The sequence below is a fragment of the Petaurus breviceps genome, unplaced genomic scaffold, assembly GCF_028583685.1.
Source record: "Petaurus breviceps papuanus isolate PSGF00001 unplaced genomic scaffold, PetGlider_PUasm1.0 226, whole genome shotgun sequence".
NCBI lineage: Eukaryota > Metazoa > Chordata > Mammalia > Diprotodontia > Petauridae > Petaurus > Petaurus breviceps.
In genome coordinates, this window is record NW_027185890.1 from 6,180,767 (window position 1) to 6,199,381 (window position 18,615).

Below are 18,615 nucleotides of genomic sequence, written 5' to 3' on the forward strand. Positions count from 1 at the left end.
ATGTAGTTAGTCTAAACATGATTTCCATTTTATAAATGAGGACTTTGAGTCTCAGTGTGGTAAAGGGACTTACCCATGGTGATGCAACAGATATATAGCAGAGCTGGGACTCAAACCCAGGTGTTCTGAATTCCAGCTCACTTTTTCTCTTTTTATTACACTATTAAATCAAACTAGATAAAACCTTCTTTTGAGTACCTTTCATTCAATGTTGACCCTTAATGCTACTGTTTTAAAAATATATACTCATCACCTCAGAGTTTGAAGCAACCTTGAGATCATCGATCCAACTTCCTTACAATTGCCAAAGCCATATATTTCCATTTGCTTCACATATCTAAGATGTTATTCACACTTAAGTATATATATATATATATATATACTTACCTAATTATATCATGTCACTTCATGAAAATGCCTAAATTTAAACAAATTTGACATCAAAGCAGATAATTTTTACAAGTCATTTTTAAAAAGCAAATAAACCAAGATATGGATTTTTCTTTTTCCTTTCTCCATTAATCCTTAGTCTTACCTATTTCCAACTTCAATAATTTTCTTCATTTCTAAGGGAGATCCTGACATCTTACTCATTTTTTCTGGAATTTTGCATTAACTCTGAACATTTAAAGTTTTCTAGATTCTAAGTTTGGGAACTGATTTCTGCACATACACCCCTCCTCCCTAACTTATTTTGAGAGAATTTCACTATCTCTGCTTTGTTTCTTGATTATCTGTGAGGAAAAATAAGACATATCCGATTCAGAATCACTGCCGTCCTGAAATATAAATAACAACCAACTGCCACTCTTTTAAAAAGATCTAGTTTCCCCAGATGTGATCTGATGAACACAGAATAAAGGGTCCAAAACAAAACAAAACAAACTTTAAATGTCACATATTGTTAAATAGTTTTTCACTAGTTTATTATAAAACAAGAAAATCTGTGTTGTCACATAAAGTCCTCATGTATACTCATGACACATGCAATTGCTGATTGTGATCCAAAATGTCTTCTCTTTTGTGGCCTAGTCATAAGTTTGTAAGGGACATTCCTTCTTCAAAATTGCCATTTATCTCTCAACATTCACATTGCTTACACCCATATCTTCTGCTTCTCTCTCTATTCATAGACCTCTTGTATACTTCCTACATATCACCGCCTCCTTCTATAGAACTGCATATCACTGGGATAATAGAATCTGTAGACAATATATTTAGAATTCCTCCATGAACACACAGATTACCTAAAACTCTACCAAAAAAAAAAAAAAGAAATATAAAGGGGTAGGGCTAGGTGGCTCAGTGAATAGAGCACTGGCCTTGGAGTCAGGATGACCTGAGTTCAAATTTGGCCTCAGGCAATTAACACTTAGTAGCCATGTGACCTTGGGCAAGTCATGTAGCCCCAATTGCCCTGAATTCTCCCCTGCAAAAAAAGAAACATAAAAAATGGTTCAAGCAAGTTAAGCTTTTCATACGTGTGTTTTCCATTAGTCTGTTCTGATTTCATTTGAGCTCTAAATACATTGAATAGGGTTTATCTTTCTAGCTGCTCTTGGTATTGTGAGACATGGTGTAAAGTAATGTGGCAAAAACAAAACAAAACAAAACAGTAATGGCTTGCTGAAATCTGTCTCCTTATACTGAATTTGTCACTAATGAGTCTAGTTATTTACCTTTCTCTGGGCCTCAGTCTCCCTTTCAGGAAACTGAACATATGTTCAATTTCAGATGTTTATAAGAAATTAAGAAAAAAAACAAACAGTATTTGCTAAGGTTTTTAGACAATTACCAGATATTATTCAAATGTAAAATATTTAATGTCATGGAAAGAGTTCTGGATTTAGAATTGGAGAACCTGAGTTCAAATCCCAACTTTCCTGCTTATTACCTTTGTGACCATGGAAATGTCACAACCTTTGGGCCTCATTTTCTTTTTTTTTTTTATCTGTAAAATGATGGGCTTAGCCTATATGACCTCTGAGAGGCTCTTTCCAAGACTTAAGCTATGAGTTTTTAAAACATTAATAGACTGGTTTTGATAAATTAAATTATAATGAAGGAAAACACAGATGATAAAAAAAATCTGTTATAGGTTCAGCTGCTTAAAACTTATCTTATGATTCTGGTATCCATCTTTGTCCCCCCCTCCCAAGTCCTACACATCTACTCCATAAGAGAGGTACAGAAGTTTCCATGAGATGAGAAACAGGGTAATGCTATAATTAATAATACTTGTGTTGGTCTCAGATTAACTGTTTTCTAAGGCTCTTCAGGACAGAGACAAGGTTAGAAAGACCCATAAATAAATAAGGTGAATAAAGAAATTAACTAAGTCCTCTGTGTAAACTTTTTGATGCCTCCATTTTATTTATCTGTACTTGAGAATCTAATACTCAGATCTAAACTTTACAAATGTCAAATTTTGGAACTTATCAGATTTGTTTCTAGTTTGAATGTACATATCTGACATTATTTGTAGAGAATAAATGCTGTAGCGCTGGTGTTTGGTTACCGAGTTGCTTCAGGTGATGTGATCTCTATTTGAAGATTTCTTTTTTCCTCCCTCCCCCACACTCTCTCCTTCCCTTCATTTCTTTCTTCTTTCTTTCCCTTCTTCCTTCTCCCTCTTATTTCCATTTCTTCCTTTACTCCCTTGTTTCCCTCCCCTACCTTCTTGCCTTTCTTCCTTCTTCCTTCCTTCCTTCCTTCCTTCCTTCCTTCCTTCCTTCCTTCCTTCCTTCCTTCCTTCTCTTTCCATCCATCTTCTCTCTCTCTCTCTCTGTCTGTCTCTGTCTCTTTCTCTCTGTCTCTCTCCACTACTATAGGTATCTTATAGATTATGCCATTTTGGTAAACCATGTTCTGATTTCTCAGTTCATGATGTAATGTTATAAAAATAAATATGAATCTTGTGCTATTTTCATAATTCCTAAGGGGAAGAAGTGTATTTGTGAAACTGCCTGAAACCTGTCCACTAAAATCTAACTCCTGGGGGTTTTTTGTCTTGCTTCTTGAGGAGAGCACGTATTTGCCTAAAGAACCCCAGAAATCATGTGAAGGATGTCTTTACAGTGAGTAGCACATCATAGGAAGTCCAAATACAATTTTTTAATTTACTATTTTCCTCCAACCATAGGTAAAAATAATTTTAGCATTCTTGTTTTTCATATTTTGAGCTCCACATTCTTTCCATCCCTTTTTCCCTCCAATCACCCCCTCATTGAAAAGGCAAGCAATTTGATAAAGGTTATACATGTGTGATCATGCAAAACATATTTTCATGTAAGTTACATTATGAAAGAACATACAGACTGAAAAAAAGCAACAAGAAAAATAAAGAAAAAGTATATTTTTATCTGCATTCAGACTCCATCACTTTTTCTCCTCTGGAAATGGATAGCATTTTTAAAAATCATAAATCCTTCAGAATTGCTTTGCATCATTGAATAGCTAAGTTATTCACAGTTAAGCATAATACAATATTGATATTACTGTAGGAAATTTTCTCATTTCACTTTGCCTCAGTTCCTGAGTCTTTCCCGGTTTTTCTGAGAGAATCCTGCTTGTCATTTCTTGTAGCACAATAGCATTCTCTCAAATTAATATACAGCACTTTGTTCAACTATTCTGCAACTGAAGGATAGCCCCTCAATTCCCAATTCTTTGCAACCACTAAAAAAAAGCTGCTATAAATATTTTTTTACATATGGGTCCTTTTTTTAAAAAAATCCCTTTGGAGTAAAGATTCATTCATAGTATTGCCAGGTCAAAGAGCATGGATTGTTGTATAGCCCTTTGAGCATAGTTCCAAATTTTTCTCCAGATTAGTTCAATCTGCAAACAACCTCAAAATCATTATATTAGTGTCATATTTTTTTCACATTCATTCCAATCATTAAATATTTTCCTTTTCTCTCATACTAACCAATCTGATAGGTGTGGGGTGATAACTCAGAGTTGTTTTAATTTTCATTTTTCTAATCAATGGTGATTTAGAGTATTTTTTATGTGAGTATACATAATTTTGATTACTTCATCTGAAAACTTCCTGCTAATATCTTTGTCTAATTATAAATTAAGTGCTCTTGTTTCCATAAATTTGTCAGAGAAAAATCCAGAGAAACTTGATGTACAATTATTTTCATAGTTATGACTACGCATTCTCCTCCATCTTCTTTCCCCCCTGCTTATCCTATATACTCTCCGTTTACCCTGTTTGTTCTAAAAAGTATTTTACCTCTAACTTACCTCTAACTTAATACCCTCCCTTCTATCAGATGCCCCCCCACACATTTTGTCCATTCTATTTTTCTATATGGTAAGATAGATTTCTATACCCAACTGAGTATGTATGTTATACTCTCTTTGAGTCAATTTCAATGAGACTAAGATGAACATATTCCCTACCCCTTCTCCATCTTTCCCTCCACTGTAAAAGCTATTTCATGACTCTTGTATGTCAGATAATTTACCCCATTCTATTTCTCCCCCTTCTCCCACTGCATTCTTCTTTTTCATCCCCTATTTTTTTAGACAATCATTCTGTCATATTCAACTCATTCCCATGTCCTCTTTCTATGTATACTCCTTCTAGTTTTCCTAGTAATGAGAAAGTTTTAAGAAGCTACACATGTTACTTTCCTTTTACTATTATTAACCTTACTGACTCCTTTACTATTTCTCTTTCCTCTTTACATTTTCATGCTTCTTTTGAGTGTTATATTTGAAAGTCAAATTTTCTATTCAGCTCTGGTCTTCTCATAATTAATACTTGAAAGTCCTCTAATTCATGGAATATCCATTTTCTTCCCTTGAAGGATTACATTCAGTTTTGCTGGATAGGTGATTTTGGGTTGAATCTTAGCATTTTTTAACCATATGGAATATCATATTTCTAGCCCTCCAATCCTTTAATGTAGAAAGTGCTAAACTTTGTGTGATCCTGATTGTGGCTCTGTGATGTTCAAATTATTCCTCTTTGACTGCTTACAATATTTTCTCCTTGATCTGGGAGCTCTGGAATTTGGTTATAATATCCTAGGGAGTTTTCATTTTCAGATCTCTGCCAGGAATTGGTTGGTGGATTCTTTCAATTCCTAATTTACTCCCTGGTTCTATAATATCAGGGAAATTTTCCTTGATACAGGCTCTTTTGTTGATCATGGTTTTCTGGTTGTCTAATAATTCTTAAATTGTGACTCTTGGCTCTATTTTCCAGGTTAGTTTTTTTTTTTCCAATTAGCTATACCATGTTGTCTTCTTTTATTTTTATTCTTTTGAATAAAGCTATTATCTTCTACTTGCCACATTCCATTATTTTTCTTTTTGGAGGGAGGGGAGAGACAGGGCAATTGGGGTTAAATGACTTGCCAAAGATCACATGGCTAGTAAGTGTTAAGTGTCTGAGGCCGCATTTGAACTCAGGTCCTCCTGACTACAGGACTGGTGCTCTATTCACTGCACCAGCTAGCCACTCCATGGATTCAAATTTTTAAGGAATTTTTCTATCATTGAGTTTATATCTGGTCAATTCTGCTTTTTAATGAGTTCTTTCCTTCAGTGAATTTTTGTGCCTCTTTTTTTCATTTAGTCAAATCTGCTTTTCAAAGCTATCTTATCCTCATTGGATTTTTTTTTCCTCTTCTACCCTTTTTACTGTTCTGTTTTTAAAGGTTTTATGTTCTTCATTTTTGTGCCTCCTTTACACAGCTGTTGACTCTTTTTTCATAGTTTTCTTGTATCACTCTTACTTCTCTTCCCAATTGTTCCTCTACCTCTCTTACTTGATATTTAAAATTATTTTTCAGCTCTTCCATGGTCTGGGGCCAATTCAAATTTTTCTTTGAGGCTTTGGATGTAAGAGTTATTACTTTGTTGTTTTCTTCTGAGTTTGTGCTTTGATCCTCTCTGTCTCCATAGCAACTTTTTATGGTCAAGAACTTTTTCTGCTATCTGCTCATTTTTTTCCAGCCTAATTCTTGGTTTTTAGCCCTATGCTAAAGTGAGGCTGTATTTTTGGAGTGGAGGGAGCACTGTCCCAAGATGCAAGTTTTTTTGTATAATTGTATTCAGAAGTAATTCTGAGGACCTATACATTTTTAGTTCTTCCTAGGTGGTATGATCCAGAGAAATGTGCATTTACTACTCTCCTCTTCTATGCTCTGGCCTGTAAGTAACCATCACACTTTATACCCTGGAACTGTGACCAAGGTCCTGGTTCCTTTTGTGACCTGAAGCTCTGGTGTGCTGGTATTCCTACCCACCCTGGGACTAAGATCGAGCACTTCAACCTGGATCCATGTATGGGCAATATAACAGAGTCATGACCCTGGTGCCAGCATCATGACCCCTTCAATCTCCTTTTGATCACATTTCTGACCCCTTTACCATCTGTGTACTGAAAGCTGTGGAAACCATCAATGCTACCACTGATTCAGACACCTCCATGGCCTACTGCTATTTGGCTGGGGCTTGGTCTGCACTGGACTTCACTCCACTCTTACTCTGGTGCAACAAACTCGTGTCCTACCAAATATTTAAGTTGTCTTAAACTGTAAAATTACTTCACCCCTTCATTTTGTGGGTTCTGTCACTTCACAGTTTGCTTGTGGTCATTATTTAAAGTTGTTTGCAAGGGTTTGAGAGAGAGCTGAGGTGACTCCCTACCATTTCTCCACCATTTCTTCCTCCACCTCTCTCTCTATATTTTTGAAAGAATTAATTTTCTTAAGACTTTTCACATATCACATTCACTTTTCTAGAAGGAAGTAATGGGAATTTTGTTAACCCAGTAGTTGAAATGTTCACTTATATATTGGTCATTCAATTGAAAAGTTCTTATCCCACAGTGTGCATATTGGGCATTGTAGAAAATATTATTAACTATATGTCTGCTTTAAAATAAGTTATAAACTTATTGCCTAAATTTAAAAAGAAAGGATTTTTTGCAACAAAACTTTTAAATAGTTTTATATTGAAAATATGTCAGAGATTATTTTCACATTGAAATAATTTTTATTGATATCTCTTACTTTTAAATCATTTAATTTTCTTTCTCCTGTTCCTAGATAAGTCTCCTTATAATTAAGAGACAAATTTCAGCAAAATTAGCCAACAAATACATCCAAATAATATACCATTACATTAGTATTCTATTTCATTTATTGTGATTTATGTTCTTTCCTTTTATATTGCTGTAGTTGGTGTATGTGTATTTTTTTCTTATTCTGATGACTTTGCTTTGCATTCCCAAAACTTCTTTAAACATTCTTCAATCAATGAGCAGTTGCCTTTTTTTTCTAATATTTTGCTACATCAGAAGAAATGGTTCTATGAATACTTTGATGTACATGGGTCTTTTATTTTTTTAATGCTTTATTAACTTCTGATTTACATCATCTATTTATGCCAGATTTTGAGTTACAAATTTCCTCCCCATTTCTCCCCCACCCACCACACCAAAATAGCAGTCCCACAAGATATCCCCTCCTCCAATCTGCTCTCTCCCACATTTTCCCCCATACCCCTTTCCACTTTTCCAGTGAATCTCTATGCCTCAGTGCCTGCACATCCCATTTCCCAATTACATGTAAGATGGTGTTAATAATAGTATACATACACACACACATACATACACACACACACACACACACACACACACACATATATATATATAATACATATTTGATTTCAAAACTTTCAATTCCAGATTCATTTCCCTCCTTCCCTGTCACCCACCCCTACTGGGAAGCTATGTTGCATATGTGTGCCTAATGCAAAACAATAACATAGTAGATACATTGTAAAAGACTGACCATATTTCCCTCCCTCCCATCCCACCTCCCACCTGCTCTACCCTCCACTTTGATCCCGTCTATTTTCAAAAGTGAGTGCTTCCAACCTCCCTCCCACCCCAGCCTACCCTCCCTTCTATCATCCCCCTTCTCACCCCCTTCCCCCCCTATTCTCCTGGAGGGTGAGATACACTATTTAGTGTGTATATCTCTCCCTCCTCAAGCCAAATTCTATGGGAATAAGGTTGACTCATTCCCTTTTGCCTTGCTATTCTTCCCCTCCATTGTAACCATTTTCCCTTGCCTCTTCTGTATGAGATAGTTTACCCCAATCTGTCTCTCCCCATCTCATCTCATTATATTCCTCTCACCTCTTAATTTCACCTTTTAAGTATCATTCCTTCCTGTTAAATTGGTCCTGTGCCCTCTACCTATGTATACCTGTAAACATCTATACACACATTCACATATATATTCATATGCCCATATACCCTTATACATACACACACACACACACACACACATATATATATATTTCCTTCAAGAACTGAGAAAAGTTTCATCAGTTACAATTATTGGTTTTCCATGTAGGAATGCTAATAGTTCAACTTTGATAAGTTCCTTATGATTCCTTTTCCCTGTTTACCTTCTCATGCTTCTCTTGCTTCTTGTATCTGAATGTCAAATTATCTATTCAACTCTGCTTTTTTCAGCAAGAATGCTTGAAAGTCCTTTATTCCAGTGAATGACCATATTTTCCCCTGAAACATGATACTCAGTTTTGCTGGGTAGGTGACTCTTGGTTTTAATCCCATCTCCTTTGCCCTCCAGAATATCATATTCCAAGCCCTTCGATCCCTCAGTGTAGAAGCTGCCAGATCCTGGGTTATCCTGATTGTGTTTCCACAATATTCAAATTGTTTCTTCCTGGCTTCTTGTAATATTCTCTCCTTGATCTGGGAATTCCAGAACCTGGCTATAATATTCCTAGGAGTTTTCTTTTTGGGATCTTTTTCAGGAGGTAATCGGTGGATTCTTTCAACTTCTATTTTGCCCTCTGGTTCTAAAACATCAGGGTAGTTTTCTTTGAGAACTTCCTGGAGGATGATTTCTCGATTCTTACTTTGTTCATGGCTTTCAGGCAGTCCAATAATTTTTAAATTATCTCTCCTGGATTTATTTTCCAGGTCAGTGGTTTTTCCCATGAGATATTTCACATTGCCTTCTATTCTTTCATTTGTTTGGATCTGTTTAACTGCATCTTGATTTCTCATAAAGTCATTAGCTTCCATTTGCTCCAGTCTAATTCTGAAGCAATGATTCTCCTCATTGAATTTTTGAGATTCTTTTTCCATCAGGCAAATTTGGCTTTTTAAGGCATTCTTCTCCTCATTGCCTATTTGGGCTTCCTTTTCCATTTGAGTCAGTCTGTTTTTTAAGATATTATTTTCCTCAGTCAGGCTGTTGACTCTCATTTAATAATTTTCTTGCATTGCTCTCATTTCTCTTCCCAATTTTTCCTCCACTTCTCTTATTTGGTTTGCAAAATCTTTCTTAAGGTCCTCTATGGCCTGTAACCAGCTTGTATTTTCCTTTGAAGCTTTTGGTGCAGGAGTTCTGACTTCACTGCTTTCCTCCTGTTCCATCCTTTGCTCCTTTTTGTCCCCAAAATAGGAGTGTATTGTTGGAATCTTCTGTCTGCTTTGTTTCCTTTGCCTGCTCATTTTGCCACTCAATTACTTGACTTATGGGTTTTTTGCCACAGTAGGACTCTGCCACCAGACAGGGGAGTTTTCAACCTAAATGCTGGGGTTTTCTCAGCTGCTGGAGGTATTAGATGGGTGCCCTCTCTGAGGTCTCCACACACTCTGGCAAGCTTGACACACCCCAGAACCTCCACCCTAGACTGCAATCCAGATCCAAGCAGGTTAAAGCAAGAGCTATTACCCCTCAGACTGGTGCTTGGTCCCCCTACACTCTGCAGGCCAAGAGCTGAAGCTGCCACGTGGCGCTGGCTGGATGTGCCAGTGTCTCAGGGGCTTTTCCCCCTGGGGGTAAAAGCCACGCACTCCCACTTACTGGTCCCAAAGTCCAGACTGCACTGACCTCTCACTTTGTCCTTTGTGTCTATGTGTTGATAAATCTGGAAACGGCCATAGCTGCTGCTGATCTGGAGTCCCTCTGGCCAGAGGCTGGTCAGACCCACCCTGGGGCTAAAGCCTAGGTGCAGGGGCTGGGCTCAGCTCCCAGAGTGCTGTGCTGGATTCCTGCCTGCCTTCTGGGCTGTCCTCAGAGGGAGGTTAGCTTCTCTCTGTCATTTTTTGGGTTCTGCATCTCCAAAGTTTTTTTAGAGTCCCCTTTTTACATGGATTGGGGAGGGTGGAAGCCAGAGCTGCGGGAAGGTCGTGCTTCTATTCTGCCATCTTGCTGTACATGGGTCTTTTAAAAAATCATTTACCTTCTTGGGAAATATACCTAGCCATGGGATTTGTGGGATGCATTGTTTAGATATTTTAGCTATTTTTTGAGAGTAATTTCAAGTTAGTTTCCAGAATGACCAAACTAATTCACTGCTCCACCAACAGGTAACTAGTGTACCAGTCAAAGATACTTTTCTTTAAAGTTGCTTATGATCTTGAATTTGCATACCAAGCCTAGGCCCTCAGGTAGGCATGGGAATGTCAGATGAAATGGTTGTAATGTTATAGCTAACTCCACTTTTACTTTATTATCAGACCCACTGTCCAAATTGAATAAAAAGTAGAGGTGACTTTCTAGCACTAAACATTTCCCTTCCTCATGGCCCTTGCTGTGCTACTTTTGAAACATTCTTCATTTATTCTACCCTTTTCTATGTAGTGTAAACCACTGTCTATGCTAGGAGCTACATTTTAATTGCCTTTGTGGAAATATTTTTTTTTAAAGCAATCGGGGTTAAGTAACTTGCTCAAGGTTACACAGCCAGTTATTTCTGGGTGTGGTGCTAAGTATCTGAGCCCGGATGCAATCCCCAGGTCATTCCGACACTGGGGCTGGTGCTCTCACTTGCTGTGCTACCTGGCTGCCCTGGTGTGGAAATATTTTTAAAACACTGTACAGAAATTTGTAATTTTCCTTTAACAGATGAAGGAGAATCTGTTTTTTGCCTGTTGAACCTGGGCATCAGTTTTCAGGGCTGTTCAGATTCAAGTAAGAATATAATTTGAAGACCTTTCTCTTCCCTCATTTTTATATACATTGTATGTGAGTTCCATTACTTACTTTGGCCATATAATTTTGACCACATTTTAGATGCAGCCTAAGAATCTAACTTCTATGGTTGGGAATTGTATGGATTTGTCCTTTCCCCCCTTAAAGTTTCTGTGATACTTTCTAAATTTGACAACCTGGCCTTATTCCTCTTTTATCCATTGAAAGACTACAGAAATCATCTAAGAGGCTAAAAACTATAACAGTCAAAAGAAGTATAAAATCAACATATGCTATGAACAAATCTAGCATTTTGGTAAAAGCTTTAGAACCAAGGTAACTTAACTGATAGATAGAAAGTTATGTAAAGATAATGTCTGAATTATGTTCACCAAATAATCAAAACTAAATCTCTTATTGTTTAATAGATTGATGCTTATATCAACAAAATATCTTGTACAATGTTTTCTTATTATATAGCAGTCTTGCTTGTTAGGAAGCATCAAGGCACATCTTCTAAATCAACATCATATTATGAGACTCGAAGTTAATTTGTATGTTGGGATTCATAGGACATCTATTGCATTCCATGAAAACTACAGACAAGGAAACACATAAAAGGTATTAAATGACTTGTCTAAGATCACTCAGGAAATAAATAAATTGCTAACCTGAGATTTCATAACATGTACTCTGGCCTCATGCGGAGCACCATGGGAGCAGTTTGTGGTGCAGTGGAAAGGATGCTGTACTTGGAAGCAGGGAAAGCGAAGTTCAAATATGACACAGACTGGCTCTGTGGCCCTGAACAAGAAATTTAAATTCCTTTTGATACATGTTTCCTCATCCACAAAATGAAGATAATGAGCAACCACCTCCTAGTTTCGTTGTAATGATAAAATGAAATAATAATTTGAAAGTCCTTAAAGAAATATATATATATGTATGCATACACACACTATAATTATTTATTATTATTAACTATCATTCCACAGTGCAATAATGATTTAATTTTTGCAAAGGCCCACATTTTTGCCTCCTTCCCATTTCTCCTTTGAAGTTCCTTACAACTAATTTTGTATTTTAAAAATCTTTATTCCGACCACAACAGCACAGTAAATTTTGCTTTTTTCCCTTTCCCTAATTCTTCTCATTTCTCTGCATGAAATGATCTCTTAGAATAGCATTACCCCACCCTCTAATGCTTATTCATACTAGGATATGACAGTAATTATGCAGTGTAACTCTCCCACTAGATTAATATTATCATTTAAATTGGTCACAGTATTATTGACATCTGATCAATACCTGAAGACTGAAGAAATATTTTTGATTCACTGTGTATAATATAAATGTGTTTTGCCAAATAAAAGCATAAGAATGAACATATCATGCGATGCTTCATAAACATCACAGTAATATTAGCTTTTACATTATTTTATCTTTTGCACTTAAAGAATTAGAAGCAGTTTCTTATTTTATTCAATTAGAACAATACCTGATATTAGTACTTTTCACTTTTGAAATGCATAATTCCAGGAAAGCAAAAGAAACAATATGATATTGTTTCTGTTCTGAAATTCATTTTATATTACTAGTAGTTTGTAATTTACTGATGACACATTATAGAATCTGTCTTCCTCTAATTACCATCCAAATGATATCTTCTTGCAAGAAAGGGGCATACAGCTTAAAAAAAATTGTTACTTAAATTTTTGGAGACAGCAATAAAAATGAAACAGATGACCTCTTATTAAGCAGAACAAAATAAAGTTAATAACAATAAAAGTGAGCAACTGCTAACTTTGGTTGCAGAATTGTTTTGAACTAAAGCAATTGGGAGTTGAATTGGTGATATTTTACCCATGTCTTTAGCTTCATTACTCTTTCTATTAGTGTGTCGGTGTGTGGGAATAAGTGAAGGATCTGTGACTTTTTATGTGCGAATGCCCTCCACCCAAACAGTACATCTATGACAAAGGAAATTACCTGAGATGCAGAAAGGTCGAATGCCCAGGGTCTAAGAATCAGAAAAGCAGAGTTGCAATTGACCTCGGTGGCACTCTAATCCAACCTATATCTGGAAAAAGAATCCTTCTTACTATGCCTACAAGAAATGATGGAACTAATACGTGTTCAAACTTGGGGTTGAATGTGTAGACTCCTGATTCTTAGACCATCACTCTGCATTATGCTATTCTCTCTCTCTGTCTCTCTCATACACACACACACACACACACACACACACACACATACATACACATGCCCACACACAGTTAGAGATATACAAATATGCACACATGCTCTTTTGCAAGCAACTGTTTATAAAAAATAAAATATGTATGTTAACCATTTTATGATAAATTATATTTACATTATTAATGCTTGTTGATGTCATCATAAGAGTGCTTTTTAAAAATATGAAAAATTAATTCAATATGTCCACATATGCATTATAAGAAGTTGATTTGTAAGAGAATGAAAATGAAGTCATAAACAAGAAGAAAAGCAATCATAGGACATGGCTAAAATTCATTGTAATCAGTTGAAAGCAGAGATAATCTGTTTAATAATGTCAAAAATATATAATCTTTAGTTCCCTGTGAATTCAGCAGAGTGCTACTTTCACCAAAGCATAATAGTACAGCCCCTCTATGTGCAAGGTAAATAGATCAGGATTTGGAGTCAAAGGTATAGATTGGAACCCTAGCTATGCTACTTACTTTCTATGTGATGTTAGGTTTAAATTAACTTGTCTTAACCTCAGTTCTTCACTTGTAAAATGAATGTTTAGTTGTAAATATATGGTCCCATGATGCTATATCACTGTTATATAGTTTTTGTTCAAGTCCTGGCTTAAAACATTTGTCATCTGGTAGACATACTTCTAGTGATGAGTCTCTCAGAATTTAGCTCCACTCCATTATCCAAACTACACTCAATCACATGGTTTATACTGGAAGCCTGTGCAGTTACATAGAACCTTCAAGAACTTGTGCTCCACTGGGAAAGCCTTCAAGACCCCAGGGTCACTTCTATGTCATGATGAAGCATCTGATCAAGATGTTAGTAGAGAAGTGAGGAATATCCTCTCTGGTGCATGTGTGTGTGTGTGTGTGTGTGTGTGTTCAATCATTTTCAGTCATGTATGAGTCTTCATGATCTCACTTGAGGTTTTATTGTGACATTATTATTATGACATTATTATTGTGACATATTATTATGACAAAGATACCAGGGAAGTTTGCCATTTCCTACTCCAGATCATTTTATAGATGAGAAAAATTAGACACAGGTTAATTGATTTGTTCAGTCAATTATACAACTAGTACCATATTTGAACTAAGTAAAAGAAGTCTTTCTGACTCCAGGCCCAGCACTCTAAACACTGTGACACCTCTATGTCCCATGCTCTCTAGATGATGACTAAACTAAAATCTCCTCATCATTGTAGATGGATTCTACCTTTCCATCCAACTTTATGCCTTTCTCCTTTCTTTTTTTCCATTTTTAAATTCGTTATTTTTTATTTTTTAAACTAATTTATTTTTAGTTTTCAACACTCATTTCCACAGGATTTTGAGTACCAAATACTTTCCCCATCTCTCCTCTCCCTCCCACCCCCAAGATGGCATGCATTCCAATTATACCTTCCCCTACTCTGCCCTCTCTTATATCATGGCCCCTTCTTATTCGCTTCTCCTTTATTTCATTGTAGGGCAAGACAGATTTCTATACTCCATTGTCTGTATATCTTATTTTCCAGTCACATGTAACACATGTAAAAACACTTTTTAACATTTGCTTTTAAAACTTTGATTTGCAGATTCTCTCCGTTCTTCCCTCCCTACCCACCTTCATTGAGAAGGCAAGCAATTCAATATAGGTTATATATGTGTAGTTATGCAAAACACTTCCATAATAGTAATGTTGTGAAAGACTAACTATATTTCCCTCCATCCTATCCCACTGTAGCACCCATGCAATATTTACAGCGCCTACGATTATGATAAAGACTGTGACTGTAAGTATCACGTGACATTCAATTGCAAGATACACCAGGTTCTCCAGATAGAGAATAGAACTAAAGGATTTATTAAGACACCAGAAAATCAAATCCCAACACTGCTAAGCCGATTCCATCATAGTACCAAAGATATTCAGAAACTGTTAATAACACTGAGAGTCACAATATCCTTCAGCCTTCCCACAAATCAATACAAGATCAATCTCTATTCACAAAACTCTCTATCCCCTTGCTTGAGCCCCCCTGTCATCCACCATCTGGCTAGATATCAACCAGCTTCCTGGGGTTTCTGCTTCTCTTCAGCAAATTCCTTCCACCACAGCCTCCATGTGACTACATTCACTCTATTAGGGGGCAGAGTTTGCTTTCTTGTTTTAAAATAATAATAATAATAATAATAATAATAAATATTTAAATATTTGATTTTAAAACTTTGAATTCCAGATACTTTCCCTTCCTCCCTCATCACCCACCCTCACTGGGAAGATAAGCAATTCAATATAGGTTGTACATGTGTAGCTATGCAAAACATTTCCATAGTGGATATATTGTGAAAGACTGACTATATTTCCCTCCATCCTATCCCCCCCCCACTTGTTCTATTCTCTACTTTGATCCTGTCCCTTTTCAAACTTGGATGCTTCCAAATTCCCTCCCCCCAGCCTGCCCTCCCTTCCATTATCTGCCCTCTCACCCCCTTCCACCCTACTCTTCTGTAGGGTGAGACGTCCTATTTAGCATGTATATCATTCCCTCACTAAGCCAAATTCAATGAGAATAAAGTTGACTCATTCACTTTTGCCTTCCTGTTCTTCCTCTCCATTGTAACAGTTTTCCCTTGCCTCTTCTATATTAGATAATTTACCCCATTCAATCTCTCCCCATCTCCTCTCATTATATTCCTCTCTCATCTCTTAATTTCACCTTTTAAGTATAATTCCTTCCTATTAAATTGGTCCTGTGCCCTCTATCTATGTATACCTGTATACTTATATACACAAATTCACATATGTATGCATACACCCATATACACTCCTGTATAGACATATATATGTATGTATACATATATTTTTATATATGTGTGTATATATGTATATATATACACACACACACATTTCTATTCCCTTCAACTATTCTCATACTGAGAAAAGTTTCATAAATTACAATTACTGTTTTTCCATGTATGAATGTAAATAGTTCAACTTTGATATGTTCCTTATGATTTCTTTTCCCTGTTTACCTTCTCATGCTTCTCTTGTATCTTGTATTTGAATGTCAAATTTTCTATTCAATTCTGGGTTTTTCATCAAGAATGCTTGAAAGTCCTCTAATCCACTGAATGACCATATTTTCCCTTGAAACATGATACTCAGTTTTGCTGGGTAAGTGATTCTTGGTTTTAATCCCAGCTGCTTTGACCCCCAGAATATCATATTCCAAGCCCTTTGATCCCTCAGTGTAGAAACTGCCAGATCCTGTGTTATTCTGATTGTTTTTTTGACAGTATTCAAATAGTTTCTTCCAGTCTGCTTGTAATATTTTCTCCTTGATCTGGGAACTCTGGACCCTGACTATAATATTTCTAGGAGTTTTCTTTTTGGGATCATTTTCATGAGGGGATGGGTTGATTCTTTCAACCTCTATTTTGCCCTCTGGTTCTAAAACATCAGGGAAGTTTTCCTTGAGAATTTGTTGAAGGATGATTTCTAGGTTCTTTTTCTGATGATGGCTTTCAGGTAGTACAATAATTTTTAAATTATCTCTCCTGGATCTATTTTCCAGGTCAGTGGTTTTTCCAATGAGATATTTCACATTGCCTTCTATTTTTTTCATTTCTTTGGATCTGTTTAATTGTATCTTGATTTCTCATAAAAATCATTAACTTCCATTTACTCTAATCTAAGTCTGAAGGAATGATTCCCTTCAGTGAGCTTTTGAGATTCATTTTCCATCTGGCAAACTCAGCTTTTAAAGGTATTCTTCTCCTCATTGCCTTTTTGAGCCTCTTTTGTCATCTGGGTTAGTCTAATTTTTAAGGTATTATTTTCTTCAGTCAGGTTGTTGACTCTCATTTCATAATTTTCTTTCATTGTTCTAGTTTCTCTTCCCAATTTTTCCTCTACTTCTCTTATTTGGTTTTCAACATCTTTTTTAAGCTCTTCTATGGCCTGTAACCAGCTCTTATTTTTCTTGGAAGCTTTTGGTGTAGGAATTCTGACTTCGTTGTCTTCCTCATGTTCCAAGCTTTGATGCTTTTTGTCCCCAAAATAGGAGTCTAATATTGGATTGCTCTGTTTGCTTTGCTTCCTTTGCTTGTTCATGTTGCCACTTGACTTTTGAGCCTTTTGCCACAGTAGAACTCTCCTGCCAGGAAGGGGAGCTTTATCCCAGTTGTTGGGGTTTTCTTAGCTGCTGGAGCTATTATTTGGGTGCCCTCTCTGAAGCCTCAACATGTTCTGGCAAATGGTTCACATACCCCAGGACCTCCAAGCAGGACAGTGATCCAGATTCCAACAGGTTAAAGCAAGAGCCATTACCCCTCAGACCAATCTCTTGGTCCCCGTACAATCTACAGGCCTGAGGCTCTGAAGCAGCCACCTAGTGGTGCCTGCACACCCTTGAAGCCTCAACTGCTTCTCGCCCTGGGTGCAAAGGCTTGGCAGCACTCCCAAATTCCCTGTTCCTGTAAAGTCTACACTGACCTTTCACTTTGTTCTTGGCATATATGGGTTGATAATTCTGGAAACCGTCACAGTTTCTGGTGGTCTGAAGTCCCTCCAGCCAGCAGCTGGTCAGGCCTGCCCTGAGGTTAAAACTTCTCGCTCAAGCAGGGCTGGGTTTGGCTCCCGGGGAGCTGCTGGACCTGTCCTGCCAACCAGCTGGGCTGTCTTCAGTGGGAAGTTACCTTCTCTCTGTCAGTTTGTGGGTTCTGTAGCTCCAAAGTCTGTCTAGAGTCATTTTTTACATGAATTGGAGGAGGTGAAAGCTGGAGCCTTGGTGAAGTACTGTTTCTACTCCTCCATCTTGACTCTACTCCCACCCATAATTTGCATTCAAAGCAGAGCAGATCTTCAACTCTCCCTCCCCACAACCTGGTCTATTAAGGGGCAGGGATGATCATTAAATTCCCATTCTCACTACACCCACACCCACACTTATTCTATTTTCTCCATCAACCCTGTCCATCCATTTTCAAAAGTGTTTGCTTCTGACTTGTGACTACCCCCTCCCCAAATCTGACCTTCCTTTTATCATCTGTTCCCATCCCCTTCCCCCCTTATTTTCCTGTATGGTAAGATACCCAATTCAGTGTGCATGTTATTCCCTTCTTAAGCCAAATCTGATGAGAGTAAGGTTCACTCATTCCCTCTCACCTTCCCTCATTCCCCTCCATTGTGAAATCTTTTTTCTAATGTGATAATTTACCCCCATTCTTCTCTTCCTTTCTCCTTCTTCCAATAAATTTCTCTCTCACCCCTTAATTTTATTTTTAGGTATCATCCTTTCATATTCAACTCACCCTGTACCATTTATCTATCTATCTATCTATCTATCTATCTATCTATCTATCTATCTATCTATCTATCTATCTATCTATCT

General features: G+C 36.9%; 1 protein-coding gene across 2 annotated transcripts in view; it reads left to right on the forward strand.

Moving 5' to 3' along the window:
* Positions 1-18,615, forward strand: part of HCN1 (hyperpolarization activated cyclic nucleotide gated potassium channel 1) — a 671,121-nt gene that overhangs the window by 526,758 nt on the left and 125,748 nt on the right. The gene's annotated exons all lie outside the window — the stretch shown is intronic.